General features: G+C 38.2%; 1 pseudogene; it reads left to right on the plus strand.

Annotated features, from left to right (window-relative positions):
• Nucleotides 1-1,101: 1,101 nt before the first annotated feature.
• Nucleotides 1,102-1,235, plus strand: LOC115031058 (annotated as a pseudogene).
• The last annotated feature ends 9,710 nt before the right edge of the window (nt 1,236-10,945 follow it).

A 10,945-nucleotide genomic window follows, 5' to 3' on the forward strand; every position in this document is an offset into this window, starting at 1 on the left:
TTGTGCCTTCAAATGCCAGCTTTACTACATAGGAATCATACTTAACTTTCAAATCCTTTGTTTTCTTGTAAGTAAAATGGGAATGATGTGTACCGTGTTACTTGTAATTGTTACAAAGAAGTTTGTAGATGGTAAAAATAAATATCAGTATAGACCTTAAGGGGAGAGCTTTGGCTAGCTATGACAGACAGTGAGGGTCTTCTGCATCAATAGGTGTCAGATGAGTTTAGCAAACTGTCATCTGTTGTAATAAATCATATTAATGAATTCCTTAATATTTAAACATCTTTTCACTTTTGGAGTAAACTCCACTTAGTGGATTCTTCACATTTTTAATACACTTCTATTAACAATTTTGCCTAGACATAGATAGCAACATTGATCTGTATTTCTTTATTTCTTGGTGATTTATTGGTGGAAATCTTCAGAAGATTCTTATAACCACTATTATGGTTCTTACAAAACTTACCTACATTCAAGAATATAACTTGAGGCATCCCATTGCTTCCAGCTAATAAACATCAGACAATCATAACCTTAACCTTATTTTCATACTGTCGTCATTCGCCCTTTAAAAATAGACACACCACTCCTACAGTTTCACAGCGTGTGGTTTTCAAAGCCTGTATTTCCCCTTCTAGCCATCATTTCTACTTAGTTGTACAGACAGATATATATTTAATGCTTACCAGCAGGCCTTCTGTCAATGTCTCTCCAGTCAGTTTCATTCTGTGGTGGTTTGCTCAGGGAAGGCTCCTGGGAGCAGTATTTTCTGGGTTCGTGCTTTTTGGTAGCAGTTTGTCTACAGTTTTTATACATGAAAGTAAGTTTGTCTGAGTTCATAACATATGGCTCATATTTTCTTTTCCTGAGTATGTTAAATATGTCACTCCATTGTCTTCTGACATAAAGCATAGATGTCAAAAGTCTGATGAGAATGGAATTATCTTCCTACTGTGAGGGACTTCAGTCTTTCGACTCAGAGAACAAAATGTAATTTTTAAATATTTCAGTGCTTGTTATTCTGAGTCTTGTTTTAGAACCATATGTTCTTCCTTTTTAATATATGGTTTCTGGTGTTTTGTTGTTATTTTTAACATTATCACTTCTCGGCCTTTTGGCTAAGATCAAGTGTATTTTTAACATTAATTTTTGAACTATTCTCTTGAAAATGTACTTTTGTTTCATTTGCTTTCTGTGTGAATTCATACTACAATACAATAAGCATAACATAAATAAATATAATGCAAAAATATGTGGTTACTTTTCTTATTTATTAACCTCTCTTACTCTCTTTCAAATTTGTTCTATATATTTTCATTTATTTTTTAATTTTAAAAGTCTATTGCTAGGGCAAGAGAGATAACTCAATAGTTAAGAGCTCTTGCTATTCTTCCAAAGAATCCAAGTTCAGTAGAAAGCACCCATTGGCAGGAGGAGGCAGGGACTCACAAATAAGAGGTAACTCACACACCAGAGGACTCACCACTTCTTATGGCCTCCATAAAGGCACTGTACTCACATAGCATCCACAGACAGATACATGCAGATGAATAAAAACAATTAGAATATATCTTTTAAAATGTTTGCTCTTCTTTATTCCTTTCTAATAAGTCGTTGCCTGCCATATTCTTTGCTATTCTGATTTTTCTAGCTTAAATAGTTTTTTCCTGAAGTAGCATTTTCCTTTAAGTTTTAAGTTTGTTGAAAGTTCCATATCTTCAGTCCAGCCTTTTCTTTTTCTGATTTGGTGATTTCTTTTCTTTTTGTATTATTATCTTAATTTATTCTAGTTCATGGTGAGCACATTTTTTTCAATGTGTGCTTTCATTGACATCTGATGCATTGACAACAGATGTGTCATTATTTTTATTCTCCCTTTCAGTTATTACTAAATGTGTATGGGGATCAAACTGGATTATTTCTTATCAACTCTTATGCAGAACTAGTTTTCTGTGCTCTTGGAGAAAGCACTGGATCTAGACTTACTCTTTATCTTTACAGCACTAGAATTGTCTCTTGTTTTTCATAACAGGAACGTGGACTTTTCAAGATATGCTTTCTTTTCTTCCTCTGTTTTAACTTGACTCTTTTCCAGCAGTTTTTCATCCAGTTAGGTTATTGTTTTGAGAGGCAGCTTACCTAGGTCCTTCTGAGCTCCCTTGAGGATTTGTGTATTGAAGTGCATATGGGGTGGAAGAACCCCAGTAGAATAAGATGCTCCCCTGTGTTCCTGCCTCCCCATGAATACTTGCTTGATGGAGATACTGTTCTCTGTTCTGTTCATCAGAGGATATGTTACAATTCTGCTTCCTCCTTTGAAGAATGTGGTGCTGTGCAGATCCGAGGCAATCACACTTTACCCTCCTCTGTTCATAATTTAAGGTTTTGCAAATACCTTAATATCTTAGTGGATTTTCTCTTCCTGCTTATGTAGATGATGTTGTTGGAGGGCCTTGAGTTTTATCATTGTAGCTCTTTTTGTTAACAAGGGACTTAGGGAGATGCAAAAATCATCTCATCAATGTCATCTTTTCAGGCTTTACTGTGGTGCCTTTTGGAGTGATCTTTAAAGACTCATTTACAATGACATCTAACATGTACAGCTGCCACAAAGCCAAGAATAATCACTGGATCTGTGTTAAAGGTCAGCTCCCACTTGTTAAAAATGCTGTCACATGACATCTAAAAGCCTTAATAAACATGCACAAACAAGGTGTTTTGAGGTTATTTTAGACAAATGTGTTTTATTCAAACACTGTACAATTACTTAAACTATTGATTGAGAATTTGTATAATGCCAAGATCTAAACATCACTTATCTTTTTCAGGCATACAATTCCTACCCTTGAAACTTATATGCAGGGACTCACAAGGACTCAACATTGACACCCAAGGTTTACTGGAAAATAGTCTTAGAAAAATCCCATTTCAGGGATGGGAAAACATAATTCCCTATAATTAGAAGAAATATGGGCAATGTGATCCTGGAAAAGAGATATTAGACATAGAGAGTCACAAAAAATGAGCCCAAATGGAACTCAAGTCCATTGATGGTACTGACAAAAATAGAAAGCAAATGTATTTTTAAAGACAAGATATTACCCCCCCACACACACATGAATGTATTTCTCTAGTTAAGGGAGTTGGTTTCATGGGTATAAGAGCATCTCCAATTCATAGTCACAGTTTGGTTTTTGTATGGATATTGAGAAAAGTCTTAGTAGAGCTCCAAAATCAAAAGTTACATTTCTAACTGCTTCCCTATATACTAGTATTGGACATATACATTTTGAAAGAAAACTACTATGTTATAGCAGAGACAGAGTTTTGGTGGGCCGTAGGCAGAGAACTATGTTGTTGTATCCCTGAAATGAAATTGTTCTAAGATTATTTTCCAGTAAACTTTTGGTATCAATGTTGAGTCCCTGTGAGTCTCTGCATATAAGTTTCGAGGGCTAAGACTTGAATGCAACTTGACTGTTTTAGGTCCAGTATGTATCACACACACACACACACACACACACACACACACACACACACACACTTGTGTGTGTATACCTTGTATCCCGGAGGACTGATGAGAAATGCGGACTTCACTGTAGAAAAAAAAAACCAATTATACCACATACTACACAGCAAACCTTCATAAGATGCCCTACCATCATCTGCCTTTCTCCAGTTATATAGCAATTATCTCATCACACCTTCCCAAACACCACCAGAATCTCTATACTCCTTTTTAGTCTCTTATTTCTTTATGACTTCCTGTCCTCTCACGAGGCAGGTTTCTCCATCCTTACTGATAATGTACGTAACCACCCTTCAGCTGGCTTCTCTATATTCTTTTTGTTTTTATGATGTTCAATTATATGCATCAGCTTGACTTTGACAAAGGATGGCCAGATAGTTACTAAACATTTCTTTGTCATGAGACTATGTTCAGAAAAACCAATAATATGTAAGCTGGTGAGCTAAATAAAGCAAATGGTTCTTCCCAGTGCAGCTGGCCATTATTCACTATTGAGGAGACTGAGAGTAGTAGGCTAAATTCATTGAAAATGGTCACATTAGATGGATAATGGATCTCTTACCTTTGCTTTCCCTGACTTGGGCATTTTGACCCACACTCAAATCTATATCATACTCTTTCTTGCTGTGAAGACGTTGAGTTATGTCATCAGCTGTCTTGGTTCTTTATCCTTGCATAACATACATGGTGAGACTTCTTAGCCACTAAACTGTGACTTTAGAGGCATTGCCTTTCTTTGTATAGAGGGGTATATGTTCTGTTTCATCAAAAACTCTATATGCCACCTACTCTCCAATCAACCAATAATGGTTCTTCTCTCAAACCTACCTTCCTCATAAAAGAGGTAGAGGAGACTTAAACAATGCTTCTCTCAGATCTTTGCTGGTTCACTTTTAGAGCTCTTGTAGAATTAAGAGTTTACTCCAAGACACTTATCCTTTCTTCATTATTCAGTCAGGACAAATTATAAAATATGTCCTGTGATTGCTATGAATGGGGTTGGCTTTTAGATGAACCAAAGACAAGCTATAAAGTGGGCTGTTAATTGCTGTTATTGGAACTTTAACAATAAAACAAGATAGGAATGAAAAAGTGAGATTAAAAAAAGACATAGAAATCATGGTGTCCTTATTTGGATTTATAATCCTGATATCTAGATCCACTTTAATTATATTACAAAGTGGGGTAGAAATGCCAAAATTAGCACTTAGAAAAATAATACTATTTTTATGTATGTCCATTATACATATATGTTAAAAGGAGAGAAAACACACACACTCATAGACAGAGACAGAAACACAGAGAGAAACAGAGACATAATGACAGAGAAAAAGAGAGAAGGAGAATATGAACACAAGAACTTGAGGGCACACATTTGCTAATGGCATCTGTGACAGTGTGAAGTAGAGAAATGTATTGTGACCACTGTAACAAAGCATCCTATGCAAATGTAAGTAAGAACTTCAGTGTCAAACAGAATGGCTTGATCCTGGAAAGAAAATGAACATTAGTGAGACACATTCAACTGTGTCAGTAATTACTTCCTCCCAACAATTCATTCTTATTTCCTTTTGTGTAGATGACTAAGGAGAAAGGAGAGAATCTGCCTCAGATCATACAACTAATAAAGCTTCCTTGACTCTTGACTTCATGGTCTATTCAGTTTCTGATACTGCTTTTCAAGTCTCCTTTCACCACTGTGATCTTCAACTTGCAATAAGGGAAAATGGTCTGTAATATTCTGTGTACAGCTGCTGATACCAACCCTCCTGCTCATCTCTCCTAGCCAGTCTTGCCCATGCAGGATTTTTCAGAGTCCATAGACCCATAGTCAGGCACAGTTAATTAGCTTATCCAGATGGAATAATAGGGAGAGAGAGAGAGAAAGAAAAAGAGAGACAGAGACAGAGACAGACAGAGACAGAGAGAGAAGATGTACCCTCTCTCTCTCCAGGCAAACTCTGCAGCCTAATCCTCACTCTCCTTCTCCTGCTGGGATCGAAGCCCTCCCTTCTCCCCCACCAGCATTGCTGCTGAGGATAGCAGCACAGCTGGAAAAATAGATAGGTCTTTCTAACCCTCTCATGCGTGTGCTGTGGGACCAGGTAGCTCTATAAATATGGTAATGGCTTCTCAAGCATGCCCGGACTGGAAATGAGACCAAGAGGCTGGAGAGAGGCTGTTCCCACAGATAACCACTGTGGCAGACTTGCCAGGGGAGAGAGTGCCTCTGAGGTTCAGGTCAAATTAGCTATCCCCCACCCTTGAGTAGGTCCCTTCTCCCCCTCCTCCTTCCTTCCCTATTAATCGCCCCTGCCCACCTGTTCTGTGATTACATTGATGACATCCACGAAGGGAAGGAGGCAAGCAGCAGCTCATGTTTAGTCTATTACCAGGAGGCCTAGACTTGTGATAAAAAGCATACACCAGCAACAACACGGCTACATTGATGTGTACAATAGAGAACTAGCTTGACACTTTCCTGCCACAGTCATACTGTGAAAGCAACAGCTATAATAAAAAGCCAAATGCCTGCTCAGCCTAAGCAGCCACATGTTCAACGATGCTGTTTATAAGCAGCTCTTCACTAGCTTCCCTTCACCTAAAACACCTAAAGGAGTGAACAACAACTACCTTGCAAACATACAGACACACACACACACACACGCACACGCACACGCACAGGCACAGGCACACGCGCACACACACAACTAATGTCCTGAAAATGTAGTCTGGAAAATAGTGACAAGCATGCTAGGGACTTGAAACAAAGCTCTTATGGTTGCTCTAACCTCTGGTTTTCCCTTTTTCTATCAAGTAAAAATGATAATGTCTGATGGCAGGAAACCTGGTTAGGTTTTATGGTCAACTTGAAAATAACCCAGAGTCACCAAGAAAGAGGGATCACAGTTGAATAATTTCTTCAATCAGGCTTGGCTTGTGGCCACTTTTGTGAAAGATGGCCTTGATTGACAATTAATAGGGCAGGGCCATTTCGAGGGTAGAGAGTATGGGCTATAAATCAGCATGAGCACAAGCCAGTGAGTGAGCCAGTAATCAGTCTTCCTCCAAAGTTCCTATCTAGAGTTTGAGCTCATAATCTGGTTTCCTTGGTGGTGGCTGGTAACCTGGAAGTATAAACCGAATAAATCCTTTCTTCTCCAAATTGGTTTTGCTCCTAGTGTTTATTACAGCATCAGAAAATCAAACTAGAATATCCGTTCAATGAAGAAACATTTTTAATTAAATAAATCAGTTATTGGACAATTCCACATATTTACACAATACATTCTTGTTCCTCTCTCCCACTTAGTCTCTCTTATTTTATCTCTGATCCTCACTCAGCTTTTACTTCTCCACACCAATCTCTTTCTTAAATTCATGAATTTTGAGATTTTATTACCCAGTTATTTTAACCAGAACCCTGTGTGTGACTACTGGATTGGTAATACTTACTAGAACTTGATGTTGTGATCAGTGAGTATATACTGAAATCAATGATAATTATTTACTGATCCTATCAGCAGAAAAAGACCAGAATGTCTTTCCTCTATCCATGACTGGATGTCAATGGTCCTACTCTTATGCAGACCTTGTGCAGGCATCCACTATTATTGTGAATTAGTGATTGCAATGGCTGTGTCTTGACTAGAAAATGGCATTCTTCTGTCCTTGAAGAACCATTTAAAGTCATAGATTAATAATCTTCTTCATTTGCCCCATTAGATTTCGTGTTAGCATTTCCATTGCTATGAAGTGGCAGCTAAGACTATGACTTAAATTATGTCAGCGAAATAAATTATGTCAGCAAGGAGACAACCTGAAATAGCAGAAATACTTTTAGTTTGAAACTTAAACCCAGAGGGTACTGAAGGAAAATAAATGAGAAACTGCATGTTTTAGATTTTCTTTGTGCAGACCTCTTTGGCATTAGTGATACTATTAACACTTTCTCAGAATGATGGTGTATTTTTCTATGTGCATAAATTATGCCCCAAACCAACTTTAAAAAGTAAAACCTACTTATCCAAGTATCACATGAATGCATTTGCAACATTTTAGTTTATTTAGAAATCAGTAAGGTGTTGCAAACCAATTCAAAAGCATGTAAACATGTGTAAGCATCCAAGATACCTGCAATAGATGTGTTAGGACATAGGCAACCCACATATAAGTAGGAAGATCCCTGAGGGAAAAGATTCTGGGAGTCAGCTTCGCCTCAAATGAACAAATGTCACCTCTATGGACATTTATCAGCACTGCTCCCAGCTTTCCTTGGCACTTAGAGCTGTGCAATAGCTCAAAGGCAGTGAAAGGTGAACCTTGCTGTGGGGATCAGATAACTACAGAATGCCCTCAAGGTTATCTAGCATTTCTCTGAAATTCTCAGTAGACTTAATTTTTATGTTTTTAACCATTTCAAAGTTTTGTGTCCAATCCAATGGTCCAAAGAGTACACATGGAGGGAGCCATGACTCAAGCTTCATATGTAGCAGAGGATGGCCTTATTTGGCATCAGTGGGAAGAGAGGCCCTTGGTACTGTGAAGACTCGATGCCCTAATGTAGGGGAATGCCAAGGTGGTGAGGTGATAGGGAGTGGGTGGGTCATGGAGCACCCTTATAGAAGCAGGGGGAGGGAGATGGGGGTTGAGGAGGGAAAACCAGGAAAGGTGATAACATTTGAAATGTAAATAAATAAAATATCCAGTACAAAAAAATGTTTTGTGTTTTTCTTAGTGTTTATTTATATAGGGTCTTTGAAGAGGGTTCAATGTTAACTTGTTTTCTTTCAATTTTTCACTAAAGTATTATAGTGTAATATCTACTTCTAAACATTTATATTATGTTAGGCATTATAAGTAACATGGGAATGCTTTGAAATGTATAGTGAGATATGTGTAGATTATGTAAAAATGCTACCTCATTTGATGTACAGGATTCAAATGCTACAGGTCCTAGGGCCAGACTTTCATAGAAACCAAGGAACTTTGTATTGTTTGTAGTGTACTGGGGAAGAATAACAGCGTTTAAAAGGAGATAAAAATGAAGAAAGAGACATAGATATTTCATTTGCTTGATACAGAACTTGCACTAGTTACTTCTTCAGAAAGATAACATATTCAGTCTCCGAGCTGTTCACCAATGGGGCTGTGATTCTAAATACTCATGCCCTTGGTAATCCTAGATTTGTACCCCTTTTAGCAGCAAATACCCCAATGTGAGTGAATGTACTTAGCTATGTTTCTAGTTAGCACTGAACACAAGGAAAAACAACTTCAGTTGTATAGCCTTAGAATATGATAGCCCATGTAAACCTTCATAGACTATTATAACAAACACATTCACCAAGCACCTTGCAACTCCAGTTGTGCTGTCAAATTTGGGCTTCACACTTGAAGCAGTTCAGATATGGCCAGTACATTTCTGAAGTGAACAATGTAGGAAACAGGTGCCAAAATTAAGTACAGCAATAAACATAGGATTATAGATTGTGGTAAGAGCTTTAAGTAACAGGATAGAGATAAAAAATTTAGACTGTTCTCATTTAGATACAGGGAAAAACAATTTGAACTGTGAAGCATGATGAAGAGCTGTTGACCAGAAGGTTAATTTGGAACTATTTTTTTCCAGACACAGAAAACAAGAATGTGTGAAGTCCCTAGGAGGAGAAAGTGTTTGACAAAAGAAGAAAATGGAAAAGCCAATGTACCTGGGGTCATCAGGAAAAGGTGATAAAAAAGACAACGTGGGCTCAGTAGACTCATTCTGGAAGCATTTCCGAAATGGTCTCCTACTGACTGAGATGTTACTGTTACCGCATTAAAGCTAGCCTCACCTACTTAGTATCTAGTGTAATATTATGCATTTATCCAATAACCCTATACCTAATTAGAAGGTTAAGTAACAGGGTCTGGAGATAAAGATGAAGCAAGTGAGTTACCTTTTGTCTCTCCTCCTCAAAAAGTTATGTTGATGTCTATGAATATAACCAAATTTGGAAACAGACATTATGCAGATGTAATCAAGTTAAGATGAGGCGATTAAGCTGGGTCTTTCTTGTGATTTGAATTTGAAGTGTCTTCCATAGGCTTATGTGTTTGAGTACTTGTTTCCCAGTAGGTTGGACTCTTTGGGAAGGGGTGGAAACTTTAGGATGTAGTTCACTCTGGAAGACACAGGGCTCTAGGATCAGGTTTTGAGATTGAATAGCTTAAGCCATTGCTGACTCTGTACTTCTGAATGTGGATACCTTACATTCCTGCTGCTCTACCCTCCCCAGTATAATAGACAGCATCTCTTCTTAAACTATAACCCCAAAGAAACCCTTTCTTGTTTAAGTTACTTACTGTCAGGTACTTAGTCACCAGGAAAAGTAACTAATACAGCTCTCATCTGATATAGATCAGATCCTTATAAAATGACAAGAGGCAAAAATCACAGACAAAAGGGGAGAAGTCTATAATGAAGGTAGAGGTTAAAGTACTCTATCTGCAAACCAAGGGTGCAAAACCTGCCAGGAAACCACCATAATCCAGGAAGAGGAAGAGTCAGTGAGTAGTTTGTCTTTCCTGATGATTTCAGTTGGGACTCCTTACCTCTTGAATGGTGACAAAGTGCTTTGCTGCCCTTTTCAGGTCACCCAGCTGGGATAGTTTATTAGAACAACCCCAGAAAGCTATTGTAGAAGGCTTCCCGGAAGAAGTGGCATTAGCATACCATTCAGCTTTCCAACCAGAAATACCAGGGCTTTATTTGAACAACAAGTTTGGAATGTCTTGACTAGAAGCGATATGAAATCATTCCTTTTCTTACTAGTTCAGAGTTCGCAGAGGTATCTTGAAGTCCAATTTTCTTGCTGGATGCAAAGAGCTGTTTCTAGCCATAACATTCAGTGAAAAGGAGGTGGCACCCTCAGCAGGGGAATGTGCTCTCAGGAAACTCTGCTTCCACATTCTCTGATATCTGGCCCTCGTCATGCCTTATATTTCCTGTTTGACATCTTGTGGCATAATAAATGTAGGAGTCAAGTATGAGATTTTAGGCAGAAGGGAGTTCAGACAGAAAGTCCCTGAAAATCTCCTCTGAAGCCTCTGTGATTGACATTGGTTGTCACCCATCCACCAAAGCCTGGCCACTTGCCTGTGTCAGTAGCAGCAGGGTGGACTGGGGAGGGGAGTGAATCTTTGCTTGCTATCTTTAATTAAATCACCACTTTACAGATATCCCCTTGGTCTGCAACTTATTACCATAGCCTAGATCTCTTGCCCTTGCTGCTGAATTCCAATGTGATGGATCTCCAGTCCGCTATGTCTTCAACAAATTTCCCTTTGAGTAGAAATGCTTACAGTTTGATTGCCTAATATGTTTCTATCATTTCTCCTCCAGTAGGAAGTCAGGACCCTGTCTAGTAC

This window comes from Mus caroli, chromosome 4 (genome assembly GCF_900094665.2).
Source record: "Mus caroli chromosome 4, CAROLI_EIJ_v1.1, whole genome shotgun sequence".
Classification (NCBI taxonomy): Eukaryota; Metazoa; Chordata; class Mammalia; order Rodentia; family Muridae; genus Mus; species Mus caroli.